The 15,066-nt window shown below is 36.5% G+C and overlaps 1 long non-coding RNA gene across 1 annotated transcript; it reads right to left on the bottom strand.

The window, feature by feature from the left end:
- Positions 1-8,037: 8,037 nt before the first annotated feature.
- On the bottom strand, positions 8,038-14,254 carry LOC113227394. Its single transcript, XR_003310188.1, has 3 exons — positions 14,040-14,254; positions 10,536-10,700; positions 8,038-8,208 (listed from the first exon to the last, which is right to left on the bottom strand). It is a non-coding gene; the product is annotated as an uncharacterized LOC113227394 (long non-coding RNA).
- Between the last annotated feature and the right edge of the window lie 812 nt (positions 14,255-15,066).

Below are 15,066 nucleotides of genomic sequence, written 5' to 3'. Positions count from 1 at the left end.
CATCAATAATTTCAACTATGATTTAGAATTGATTGACTGGGAGTCCATCTGTGCAGCTCGCACTGTGGATAGTATGGTTGACGGATTTAATTATTTGGTCTTGTGTCTTTTTAACTTTCATGCTCCGGTCAAATCCATCAAAATAAAACACAATAAGACTTTACCTTGGATTACCGACACAATCAAACAAATGATGAACCTGCGTAATGAAGCCTTCGATAACTATCGCCGCACTAAGTCTGATGTTCATAAACGATATTACAAGGATCTCAAAAATTTGGTTGTGTCAAGTATCTCCGCTGAGAAATCTGCCTACTTTGATCATTTGATAAACTCACAGGACTGCAGCAGTCAAACGTTCTGGAAGAATTTAAAACAAAAAATTCTAGTGGATCCTAGTAGAACCGATCACCTTCCAGACCGTTTTGGCGATCCTGACGTTATTAACGCACACTTCCTAAATTTGCCTAGTTCCAGTGAAGTTCCTATGTCGGAGTTCGAGAAGTTTTCGAGGGACAGATTTGGTGAGGCGTTGTTTGAATTGGATACAGTCACGGAAGCTGCAGTGGCTACGTACATTTTAAGTGTAAAGTCAAATGCTGTTGGGTCGGATGGTATTAGTAGGGAGATGATCTTGCTTACCCTTCCTCGTACTTTAAGTGTTATTACGAATATAATAAATAGATCAATATAATAAATAGTCCCTAGCCAGTGGAAGCAAGCGCTGGTCACGCCACTTCCTAAGGTCAATAATCCTACCGAACTTAAAGATCTGAGACCCATAAGCATCTTGCCATTCCTGTCAAAGATCCTTGAAAAGGCAGTTTATTCTCAGCTAGTTAAATTCGTTGAAGCTAATAATGTTCTTCCTGTTCTTCAGTCGGGATTTCGTAAGGGCAGATGCACTATTACGGCCTTGTTGGATGTGACGGACAACCTTCTCGCTGAACAGGACTCTGGTCGTGGTACTATATTGACGCTGCTAGATTTTTCCCGTGCTTTCGACACTATCAATATTTCTCTGCTTCTTGCAAAATTGACCTATTACGGCTTGAATGGTTCTGCAGTGCAATGGTTTGCGAGTTACTTTTGTGCTTGTTCGCAGGCAGTCAAATTGTCTGTGAGTGACGGCTCCAATGTGGTCTCCGATTTTCTTCAGGTACAGGGTGGAGTGCCACAAGGTTCATTACTAGGACCGCTACTGTTCGTCATTTACAGTGCTGATTTGCCTAGAGTTATAAAGCATTGTAGGTACCATTGTTACGCAGATGACGTTCAGTTGTATATATCAGTGATTCCTAATAATTTATGCGAAGCGCAGACGCGTATGAACGATGACCTTGAGAGAGTTGCTGAGTGGTCTGCTCGTAATGCACTAATTCTAAACCCGATGAAGTCCAAGTTCATTGTATTTGGTAGCAAAAAGCAAATCAGCAACATCGTAGACAGAGATCCACATATCGAGATCGCGGGTAGTGATGTGGCTCGAGTAACAGAGGCAAAAAATCTTGGCATTACACTTGATGGTCAATTACGTTTTGAAAGTCACGTACTAGATCAAGTTAGGAACTGCTTTTATCGTCTTAAAATATTATACAAAATACGTAATTATTTAAGTGAGCATGCTCGTATTACCATCTGCGAATCTCTGATCCTTTCCAAACTTAATTACGGAGATATACTTTGCGGTCCTCGTTTGTTGAGTAAAACACAACACCTGATTCAACGTGTACAAAATGCTTGTTGCCGATTTTGCTTCAAAATCCCACCTCGCAGCCGCATTACGCCATATTTAAACAATGCAAACATGTTAAATATGCACTCGCGAAGACATCTACATCTCGCGTGTATGCCGTTTGGCGTGATAAAGTTCCAAAAACCAGAGTACTTGTATGGAAAGTTAAAATTCTCCACTTTTCACGACAAATTTTCTACTAGAACCGTGAGACCTCTGTTGGCGGGACAAATTCATCGCACTGTGGCCTTTACTGGAAGCTTCCGCTATCAAGCAACGAAATGTTGGAATAATATTCCACCCCCGCTTAGACTCCTTAAAACTAAGTTTACGTTTAAAAAACATTTGAGGGAATTTATATTTGATAGGCAAAAACTGGGTATTCCTAAACGCTTTACATAGCGGAGGCTTCTAGAATGAAGTCCCCTTGCTTCTTGGACATTTATTATCATCATTTTATGTTACAATGGCTATCATCGATATTAAGTACTGATTATTATTATTATTTTATTTTAATTATACCAATTATGAATTTGTATTAATATTTTTTCAGATTTTTATTTTTTTATTTTTTACAGTTACTATTTTTTTTTTTTAAATATTTTATAATGCACATAATTCTCACGTGATATTAACATATGCACGCTACATTCACCTCACAATGTTTTTGTTTTTGATGCACCGCAACGCGCTACCCTCGAAGGTGGTGGCTGAAAATCAGTGCCTTGCTCGTGAGCAAATTTTGCACTGAGCCCCGACCTATTTGGCTTGCTTTAGCACACACACACAGCTGTTGATAATTAGGTTAGTATTATGTTTTTATGCTTTTTTTCGTTTTAATTTTGATTTCTGTGTCTCTTAATCAATTTACTCTATTATATTGTTGTGTGTGTGATGCAAGACAATAAACGTTTTATCTATCTATCTATCTAACCGAAAAATTCATTAAGAAATAAATCATTTGGTTAATCAGGTAATTTATGACATGGAACTTAGAGTCGCATTCACAAATTATAGACTACATCTAAATGTGAAAACATTTCTGAAGCATTGTCAGTTATTTTTCATCAAGTTTTCAGGAAACAAAGACTCGCTTCTTCGCCTTCGAAAATAAGTATCTTCATTTTCTTGACAAGCTCGTCGACGCTATAGGTCTAGTCATGTTCAGTCAGTTCAGAAAGAGGTAATTGTTGACCAAATATATGAAATATATATAATATTTCAGGGAGAATAAAGATTTTTATGATGACTGTGTTTTAACATTTCAACCCTTCCAGTGATCGTATTGACTTGAAATCTAGGAGGTTAATGAAAGTACGATGTCAGTATAATAAATCATTAATACTGTAGCATGTAGCTACGTGTAGGCACGCATACGCCTGCGTAGGTTATATCCATTAATATTTGCGTGTAGTAAAACCTTATGCGTAATAAATATGTGCGTGTAAAGTCAGCTGCGCTAGTTCTCGAGGAAATTGCTTTAAATGCCGTTTTCATATACTCCGTGGTTAACCGTAATTATCGAGTATATAACCAGAAATAGAGACGAAATAAGGGCCATATATTCCTGGTAACACATTAGCGATACAGCTCTTATAAATATCAACTCCCGTTTGCAGTGAAATATAGACAGGCCAACTACTGACCTGTGTGTACGTCTCCGTATATTCCAAAAAAAAAATCTGTATTTATTGTAATAAAGATAATATCTCTAACAATGCCGTGCTGTTCTATTCGGTGATGTGGGAAAAACAGCAAAACATCTAATTACAAAACAAACGGAATCACATTTCATAGGTAATTAAATATTAAATATGTAATTTTGCAATTTTCGTCCATTATAGCAAAGCTCAAGTTGACTGGTCGATTTAAAGTGAAATAGTTGACGACACCCGACAATTGTTTCGAACTCGGGCTAGCCAATCGGAGCGCAGTGGTCACAGTAATGATATGGCAGAATAGTTTTCAAACAAATTAAATGACATTTCGTCTCTATTTCTGGTTATATACTCGATGACCCTAATTATAGCAAGTGTAAAGCAATGCCTAGTTCAATATTCCGCTAGTTATGAAACATAATGTCGATATCAACTAAATGTCACATCCCTATCTGTAGATTGTCAACTTTTTGCTTTTGTTCCAAGAAGTTTGTGTTCATAGGATTCTTAGCTTTTATGTGACTAGTTGTAATAAAACCTTATTAGATCCAAATAAGTTTCAGTTTTTGTTACCAAAAGTTTTTTATTGTTTATTTTCGTTTGATAATTGGACATAGTTAAGCAAAAACGATCCAATGAACAAAATTATCAAAAAATGAGTTATATGTACCAAACGGTTCCTAAAGTCTAACCTCTTAGATCAGCAAAAAAATCCATAATATAAACATAAATAAATATCTCTGTAGTTACATGACATTATAAATTTTGATAATAAAACAAGAGTGACAAACACTTTTAAATTTCAAACTGCCAAATCTCGAAAGTGACTGGATGTGCATTAGATCCTTTTTGTTTAACTACGTCCAATTTATAACTAATCAAAATTATGTTATCTTACTAATGTAAGATTACGTTTTCAAATGTGTATGTGTGGCGACACCGGTTTTGATACAAATGTTGCTTGATGCCATTTCCATCCTCTTTTTTCTTTCGTGTTTTTAAAGCTACTTGATCGTCAAACTAATACACACACAGGCACATTTAACGGAACAAAACAAATTAGAATATGAAATAGTTATCTACGTTTATATTTAAATGTATAAATTTAATTTGAAAAAAAAAAATGTTTTTTTTTTAAATTTTTTGATCAAGCAGAAATGGCTGACAATTTAAAAATTGTAATAGTTTGATATTTAAAAATAGCCAAAGTATTATGAATAAAAAAACATTTCCAATCAAATTTTAAGAAATTCATAAGAATGTAACATCAACCTCGAATCGCTCGCAATACGTAAAAAATTAATACAATTTGATGAAAAAACTGACTGTCCATTATATTTTTGTTTTCAAATTAGGCATAAAATAAGAAAGTAAAATAATCGGACAGACTTAAAAAAAAAAAACTGCATAAGTTTGTGAAATTTCCCAATCTTGCGCTAAATGTGTCGGTGAGTTTGCAATGGTAGTTTTGATTACGTACCAGTGTCTAAAATATGTTAGCAATTGGCATAAATGATGTCATTAAAATCTGAGGAAGTATAAAAGGCTAATTTAAATACACTTTATTCCAAATTTACTGTTTATTGTTTTTTACAAAATAAATATACATTTTATATGTAGAGACATTGACCCTCGAATACCTCTACATATTTCAAAATTACGTTTACCGAGTGTGGCATGATTTATGTTACTTATTCTTCGAATAATACTGTTTAGCTGTTTCTTTACGTCACTAACTATGATCTTCTTGTTTATTATTACCATCGTGTGTATTACGATCGCCGTGTTTATTATGATCATCGCGTTCATAATATTTTTCACGGTCATAACTTGAATCATTTGAATCGCTTGTATTGTCTTGAAATCGAAGAGATCCATTTGAAGTTGAAGCGATAGAATGCTTTTTATTCTTTCGTTTAGTAGACTTCTTTTTTTTATTTTTTCTGTCACAGTGTGCAGTTTTAAAAAGATCTTCAGGAACATTATGGAGAGCTAATTCTTGAACATGAAATACGTTTTGTGATTTCCTACCCCATACCCTATTTAGAGGATTTTTTAAACATTCAGATGAGTCATCTAGACTTGATTGACTATTGACACTGCGACGCTTGTTTCTCAAATCACGACTGTATGCGTTTACAATAAAAGCGTAATATATTGATACTGAAACAAACAACAGCACAGTAAAATGTAAATAAAAGTAATATAATAAAGTACAAAGTCAAAATCAGATAATCATTTATTTCATAGGTAAAATTTTTACACTTGGAAAACGTCATTTTTTAAGCTACTGTTCGTCCACTGCGCTGACCTCCCTGAGATGAACGAGCAAGAAACTCTAGGGATTGTTCTTTTCAAATCAACTTTTTTGATTTATATATATATATATTATGATTCAAAGTGTATTCTATAGCATAAATGTGTCTATCCACACTTCTTTATCTAAAACATCGTATATTATATAATACATGTCAATTATTGACATATATTATTCGTGAGCTTATTTTTATAACTTTTGTAATTTTACTTTATTTGCAATATTTGTCTATTTCATTAGTCGTAATAAATATTGGAGTTTTCATTGGCTGATTGTAGTAATATTAGTAAATAGTTGAATGACATATATGTATAATTGCATGCCGATTATGGTAGAATAAGTTGGATTTGTTTAAAATAAGATCTGATTATAACGTACCTTATTCTGACAAATAAATAAATTGATTGATTGATTGAACGTACTCTTCAATACTTTCAACGTAAGTTTTAAACTTAGGAAATGGTAATCTTAGTATATTCAGCGGAATCTTATTGTAAAAACATATACAGTTCCCCATAAAAGATTCGTTTAGTTAGTTAAACGAAATCGTGGTTTCTCATGGAAATCATGGTGAGTTAGGATATCTTCTTTCTTAATGAAATTATGTTTATTTTTACGGGCATAAAAAATATTTGAGTAAATGTACTGTAATGCCACAGTCATTATACAATGAAACGAGCGAGACTTAGCTCGCTTCTTTCTTCATTTTAGTAGCAGTAGAGCTCCTGGTGGAAGAGTCCGTCCCGGGAAGTACCATCACCTTACCTATTTCTGCCGCCAAGCGGTAACGTGAGCATTAGTACGATCCAGTTTTGAAGGCACATGGGACTTGGACATGTCAACTACATCTCAGGGTGATGGGCGTAGTGACAGTGCACCTCTGCGACTTAAGAGCGATTACACACGGTGACTCTTAGCGATGCAGTCGCTAATCGTATACCTTTACAAACGCGCACGATCTTAAGCAGCGATGCAAACACGATGCAAGCGTGTGACTGCATTTCACGAACGTGCGTTTGCATCACTGCAAAGTCGTGTGTAACCACTCTTAAGCTCCGAGTGGCACGTCAACTGTTGGCTAGGCATTTCGCTTACCACCAGACGCACGACTTGTTCGTCCCATCTCTTGGTATCATAAAAAAGTCAAATCTGGAGAGATAGTGAATAAACATGGGCCAAATTTAGGAGACGTCCTAAATTTCATCCTTTGAGGAAATCTGTGTTAATATATGTAAATGGAAGTAAATGACTTTGCTATTCCCCGAATCCAGTGAAGGTTAAATTGTACAAAATAGCTGCGCTTGTGTTGAATTTTTTTTTTAATTTGGATGAAAAAATAGTCAACACTATCGCATCTATTGTGCACTTTTAATCTTCACTGGGTTCGCAAAGTAACAAGGTCATTTATTTTCTATTTTTTTTTAAACGTGAGCCTATTATAAATGTTTACAAATATGACGGTGATTTGTAAACAAGAGTGTAAAGGTGGTTTTCCACCGGCGAGGCGAGACGTAAATTAAAATTTTGCTGGCCTATTTCCACCAAAAATTGCCATGAACAGTCCGCGTGAGCCATCTCGACCTCGCACGAGCTCGCGCTGTTGGAAAGTAACAATTCAGTGCTGTTCAGTTCATTTAGCGGTAAACACTCGACTGAAGTAACATGTCCAGTACATTATTATTATTAAATATGTTAACGGAAGAAGAATCGGATAAAGCCATCTTTTTTTAAATATCAAATCGTACGTACCCCACAATCTCGCGATTAATATTAGTAGTCAAAGCGTTACATAGTTATTTTAGTTATTTTTTTGTAATTCATATATGATGGATATAAAAAACTTTCGATCCACGGAAAGAAAAACAATGGAAGTGCTTTAAGCATCGATTACTTGACCTGTTGTCTCCAAAACGCACACAAATAAATAATTAACACTATGAATCTTGATAATGATTGGTCATACTTTCTAATTTACAAGGACGTAACAAATTCTGGATTGTTAATATAATTTAAACTTAACCTAGTCGCTATATCGTTGAAGTTTTATATTAAAATTTTGTTCAACGTGCTGCCATCTTGCGGCCGGTAACTGAAATACGACGAACGTATAATACCTGGATGAATAGAAAGTAGTATCTTCTCGACAACAGATATCTTCTTTGACGTTGCATAATGAACTTTATTTCGATCAAGTAAGTTTAAAATTTTAAAACTCAAAAAAGGAATATCTGTGACTAGTGATAATCGTTCGGATAATAGAAAATTTACTTACTTACATATAAATTTTAAAAGAACTTACACCCAGAAATTGCTAAAGATACGAACGTGAGATATGCACTTCCAGGCGAACTTTGATGTACCTCAAAGTCAAGACCAAAAGGCCTACATTGCACCTTATCCACATTTACTCGTAGTACTACCAGTATGAAATATACAATATTAAAAATTGGCACTATGATTAATAGCCATATGAATAAATTGTCTGCGTATTGTCGTTTCTGAAACAGAAAATATATTGAAAATTTCTTTTCCTTAATATTGCGTAAGCTGATTTTAATTGCACATTTGGCGTTCCATCAACTGAATCCACATAATAATATACCGGGTCATGAACCCATCTTGAACTACCTTCAAAGTGTAAAGAAAAACAACAGCGCCTAAATATTTAAATCGTTTAAAACTCATACAATTTATTTCGCTTGTATTTTTGTAACAGGCGCTTTCTTGTTGCCAAGTTGGTTTTGATCTAGCTTAAAAAGTTGTTATGACATCTTTGACCATTTATTGTATAAATTACACTCGTTACGTCACTGAAACAGTGTCTCATAGCCTCTGCATTTGAGTAATAAACTCATTTCGTATGTTTTCAACAGTTTGTCAAAGGCAGTAATTTTGATTACTGTAGCGATTCTCCAGGTGTGCTGAGACTTTAACGTAAGTAACTGTGCGGAAATATTGGAGAACTCAACCCAAAGATATACGCAGGAAAGAACCCAATAAATTACATTAATCGTTGGCATGGACTTTATGCTCGCAGTGCTAGCTATACGAGCGCGACGCGATTAGCATGATGACAAAACACTCTCGCGGTTGTAAATTTTCTCATTCTATGACATGCCGACAAAATATATAAGTAGTCTTCGTGGTACAATTTATATAAAAAAAAATATTCAAATCTGATAACACGGAATCGGTAATAGAGATACACCGTTTCATTTGTTCATTGAGTCAAGTTGAAAAAAGCACACTGACGTTACATCTCTCAAAATTGTAAGTAATTTTGATGATGACCTCCTTGGCGTCGAGAGAGTTTTTGTAGAGTTAATTTCGCTTGTCTTACGTCATCCGATATTTTACTTCATCTGTTGAATTGCACTTACTTACCACTTTCACCGAAACGGAAAATCTTTTTACAAATGTATTGTAACAGTAAATTTTATTGCAATCGGATATATTTTCAAATTACTTGCGTTTGCCATAGATTACAATGGTATGTACCCAGTTATCTTGTGTTTTTACTCATTTACTATGTAACTAATTTAGTTAACAATATTATACAAAATAATATGAAAAACAGAATAAGAATAGGAGAAAATAATAATTAGAGTGCATGTTAAGTATAAAATAATAGTAATGTATAAATAAGAAGAAAAATATTAACTTAACTTATATTCCTCTGTCGGACACCCAAATTTTCAAAGACAAATATCTCGCACATTGACGTTTAAATGCGATATATTTGTAACAAAAAGCATTGCGAGAATATGTCACACACAGCTGTCAATCAACAGATGAATCTTGCAATGACATATAAATGCGACTCGACAAGCACCGTCGTTCGCGACATGCCAATATCTCGCGCCTCTATGTCATTTATCGAGCAAGTCGCGTCATGTCGTGCTAGCGCTGCTGATCACCAGAGATGTGCTAGGTAGTTAGGCGGTGAGAGGATGTGCAGCGGCGCGATGCGACGATGCCTTACGAACTTTTTTCAACTATGCGCGGGCGGGGTACGGTGTGGTGGGGTGAGCGGTGGCGCTGTGTCAGTGTCAGTTACTGTTATACTTTCAGTAGCTCTAGTTTCCTACACCGTTTTGCACACATTCCTCGCCCGCATCTCTCGTACACATTCCTCGTACACATCTCTCGCTATTGTGTATGTACTAATACTTAGCTCCGCTACCCCTTTTCCACCGGAGCTGCGCTAAGCGATGCAAGGAAAATGAAGTGATTCTATTGGTGGATTTTTTCCTCGCACACTTCTTCGCTACGTCGCACATCTCTGGTGGAAAGGCAGCCTAATCCTCCGAAAAGATTGCTCTATATTCGCCATTTTTAACCGACTTCAAAAAAGGAGGAGATTCTCAATTCGACTGTATGTTTTTTTTGTATGTATGTTATGCGATAACTCCGGTATTTGTGAACCATAGTAGTCCCATTTCATTTTGAAGAAAATTATCCTTCAAGGGTTGCCGTTCACGCATGAAGATTCATTTTTATAAATAGCGCCTAACTTTAATTTAGGAGCAATTATTTTAATGCCAATTATTTTTTGCTATTTCTCCAATTCAAGGCGCTTTTCTCTCAATACACTTTGAGTAGTGAGAACCGATTATTATTATCTCTAGTGTCAAGTCCTGTATAGTGGCGAAGTAGGGGATATTTCAATAAAACTTAGCAAATAGACGTCCATTACGATTCCACGTACTTTTGAGGTCGGTTTTTTTAGTAATCTGTACTGAGATTATGATAGCATAATGTCAGCAAGCGACGATTTAAATAGAATTTATGTATTGGTAACAAGAGTAACAGATGAAATGCTTACAAAAAATATTTGTACAAAAAAGCACAACGCGCCGATAATTAAAAAGATTCCGAATGTCGTCGTACAGCCAATCCATACCAACATGGTGATGCCAAGATGCCCACTGGCTGTGTACAATGTGTTACATGCTTCTATAAATATAACCACAGTTATTGTACCTTCTACCTGAAAATAATATAATCAATTGAGATAATACATTATAAATAATATACAGGGTTCTTTGGAAAATACTAACAATCTCTCAGAACTATATTACTAACATCATAAACAACAACGTTTGTTCCATGACTTGTAATAATTCATCGGATTTGACTTCATATAAAAATAAATATATTTAAATAGATCGCTCTAAATGTTAAATGAAGTTGAACACCGTTAACTGTCGTTCACGACTTTTTTGCGTTATAACGACAGACTGTCGTGACAATGGAAACTAGGACGACTGTCGTCTGACGATAAATAAAACGTCACTGTAAAAATGTCACGATAGATAATTGAAGTTTCAAACGTTTATGTCATGTTAACGACAAGGCGACTGCCGTGAACAGATAAATTATCGTCACAATCTAGTGAAGAGCTAGACACGACAGTCGTTCAACGATAAAATAAACGTCCACGACACAGTCACGAGAGATAGTCGAGATATAGGAACAGGCTAAATGCGACATTCGTCCAACGATAAATAAAACGTAATGACCGAATGAGAACGCGCCCTTACTACTAAATACAGATCTAAAAAGTGTAAGATAGTACACGTGAAACTGAAAAGTTTGTTGTTGATAAAACTATTAGTACATTTCCTATTTTTCTAAAAAGTCATAGAACTAAAGATGCTGTTTATGGTGTTAGTAACATAGTCTTGTTAGCATTTTAAAAATAAGTCTGTATACTTAGAATAATAACGCATAGAATGATAGTTTCATATGAAACGAACTGTCACAGGTGAGGCAAAAATCAAATTCATGTAGGCTAGTATTAGTAGTAGGTTAATTTTCGGTGAATAATTTTAGTGAATATTTGTATAAAAATACAAGTTGAAACGCGTTACTTCCTTGTGGAATGTGATGTTGGTATCTATTTTATGTTTGTCTGACGTATTTTTACACTCAATTACCGCACACTTCGACATTTTTAGCTAAAATTCTGGAGCTGTTCGCGGTGCAAGTTGATCTTGAGCACTTGGGCGCGCTTCAATTTGCCTCACTTAGCGTGTGCGGACTAGGTTTCTATGCGTTATTATTCTAAGCCTGTATAAATAAAATTTTAAAACGTGGCAGATAAAAAAGATCCCAAATTAAATTCACTGAGTACCAGGAATATTACGTAGAACCCCGAAACCGGAACCCGGAATAGTTTTTCTTTCAATCCCACCTTGGTCGGTAATTGCGACCAGTTCGAATTCTAGTCGGGTTGGTGTTGGGCATTGAGGGTAGCGGACACGGGGGAGTTCGTGGCCCAGCATGGAGGGACCCGAAAAGGAAGGCTCGTCTGGTGTTCGACGAGCCTTACATTTAGAGTCGGGGGACCGTTGTGTTTCTCTTCTCGGGGAGGGGCTGCGCTGGGCGCGGCCAGACGCTGGTGGATACGCGGACGAGCGAGAGCGTACTCGTGCCTCCGTGTACCTGCAGCGGAGAGAAGGAAAACCCCGGGGGTTTGGTGCGGTCGGGCTGCTCCCCTTCAGGGTTCAGCCCAGTCCCACTTAACCCCGGCACTGCCCCCGTAGGGCCGACCTTTATCTCGTCAAGTTTGGGCTGCTACTAAACGAACTGCATGCGCAAAGTCCATATAATACAAGGCCATGCAGATGAAACTGACAGAATGCAGTCGACATTAACTGCAGGCAGTTATTGCCGCGCGCCTAGCTGAGGAGCTCAATGTAAAAAGTTGACGTCGATTAAATCTCGGATGCTAGTTCAGTTATTACTATTATGCCGCCGGCGTAATCGAAACCAAAACCGAAAGCGTGCAGCGTGGATATTTCCACTATAATAATAATAATAATAATAATAATAATAACGCACAAGGCAAACCCTGTTTCACGGGTGCCATGAACCCACACATAGACAACTACAAATTACACCCAAACTCACGTGAGAAATAAATGTAGGCCATATAAATATTTCACCCGGCCCGGGAATCGAACCGGGGACCTCTGCGTGGCAGACCGGAATGATAACCGTTCCGCCGCGCAGGCAGTTACGTTGCTATAAAGATGAAAACAAATTTTACAACTACTTTAGAATGTCGAATGTAACTATTGATAAATTAAACTATATGTTAAAAGCAAAATAATAATAAATTATTCCTCGTAAGAATGTAAATATTATTATGTAAATTACTACTTTTGATTCTCGGACTATCGTTCACATCGACCCTTGAAGTTGAAGTGTTAACTGCATGCAGTATCAATTTTACGCATTGATTGCAAACATGCAGTCAATCTACTAGCAGCCTTAGCACCGAGTTCAGCTTTACGCTGCTATTCAAACTCGTGAACTGCCTCTTCACAAAGGCACGCCATTCAGAACGCAGTAATGCTATCTTCCCATTGAGACAGCTCAATATTGCAACTTCTAATATGTCGCTTTCCCAAATAGTGCAAATGGTAATTGAATTCCAATTCTGACGCAGGGCTTACCGTGGTCGATAATTCTCCGGACCAGATCAAGCAAGCAATGCCAATAACTGCAAGAATGACAGGTTCTAGGAAGGGCTGGAAACTTGAATCAGAAGTTTCGCATCAGCACTGGATCATTGTTTCGGATCGCCGCAAATAATGTAAAACTCTTTTTATCAATAGCTAACCTTAGACAGGAATAATCAAGAAGACGAAGAAGCTCAGTTCTGACGCTGGCCTATGCAATAAGTCGTCAAAATTACCTAGGTAAGTACCACCAATAGTAACTGTCATAGTTAGTAGCAGTATAGCTCCTTGTGAAAGAGTAAGTACTATTTCTGCTGCCAAGCAGTAATGTGAGTAACCGTTACTCAAGCGGAGGCTGTCGAATCCGAATCCGAATGGATTCGGATTCGCCATCTGAGTTTTTAGAACATATTTGCGAAATGTAATTTGAAATTTACCTGTACGTCGAAGAATGTTCACAACCATCAGAAAACGTGTCAAGTCCCCAGCGAACGTGGCAGACTATAGCCAAAACCTTCGGATGATGATGATGATATGTGGATCACTACCGACTGTCACGTTATGACCCGACCACCGTTACGTTGAGTGGTTACCAGAATACAATTATTTAGATGAGAACAGTTTTCCTAAGACTTCAGTCAAAGCTCGTTCATCGACCTCATCCTGACTTGAAGGTCTAGATTGTGGTAAAGCGAATCCACATTTCAAAAAAAGTCCAGACCCTGTGATTATGCTGGCTTTCCTAGCCCCATTATCTGAACCAGTACAAGGTTTTGCAGGATCAGTAGGTGGTGATGCTAAATCAGGTCAGCTTCGATGTCGAAAGGTTCTATCACAAAAAGAAAATGTAGTATACTAACCAGTCCAAACAGAGCAATCAATATTGCTGCCCATTTCAAATCCTTGATAAAGAAACAGCAAGTTTTTATTCGCGGAAGAAAACGGACGGGCATTAAAATTACATTTTAGTCACGATGTTTAAAAAATGTAATCAAATTTTCTAATTTAACAATGATGTCATATGCATAGGGTTTTTGTATTCAGTGTGGTACTAAAACTTTTTATAAACATATGTGGCTTGCAGAAGTTCAATATTAATAACGCGATATTGTTATTTTTAACGTCACACTGACATAATATGGTTCGATTTTTTAGCATTAGACGGAAGGAAATTTTGGGCGCCATTTTATATGACCCACTGAAGACGAGGCTTAATGTCAATGGACTGGAGACTTGGCGTATGCCTATTTTACTTAGAGGATGGAAAAAAATAAATATTTTATCTAAGAAGAAAAAGATAAATTTAACATAACTTGGCTGTATGTTGTCAAACCTTTGCCTTTTTCTTTACGGAAAGAATAAAAAAAAAATCTCATTTTGTTAATAAAACTGTAATATCAATATTATTTGTTTTTAATTTGGGACCTAATCACGTATAAAACATATTCTAATTACATCGACGTTTTGGACTAGCGAGAACCCTAGTACACAAATAAATAATGAAGATCAAGTGCGGGTAGTTAGAAAAACCCACACGGCTAGAAGATACTGGCAACCGCCTTTTCAGTCCCTCCAATACCATGGATGTTGCAGTACGTCCGAAACGTCGAGGTAATTAAAATGTTTTATACGTGATTAAGTCCTAAACTTGGTACAATTCTGAGATAAACTTGTTTATATCCTTATCATTGTGATACGAGAAGAATACCTACATGATACCTTAGAATAATACGCATAGAAACCTAGTGCGCACATGCTAAGTGAGGCAAATTGAAGCGCGCCCAATGGGCCTACACGAGCGGGCGGGCCTTCAATGCTCAAGGTCAACTTGCACCGCGAACAGCTCAAGAATTTTAGCTAAAAATGACGAAATGTGCGGTAAATGAG

The sequence above is a fragment of the Hyposmocoma kahamanoa genome, unplaced genomic scaffold, assembly GCF_003589595.1.
Source record: "Hyposmocoma kahamanoa isolate Upper Pololo Valley unplaced genomic scaffold, ASM358959v1 210, whole genome shotgun sequence".
Taxonomy (NCBI): Eukaryota; Metazoa; Arthropoda; class Insecta; order Lepidoptera; family Cosmopterigidae; genus Hyposmocoma; species Hyposmocoma kahamanoa.
This window is presented reverse-complemented; position numbering and strand designations above follow the sequence as displayed.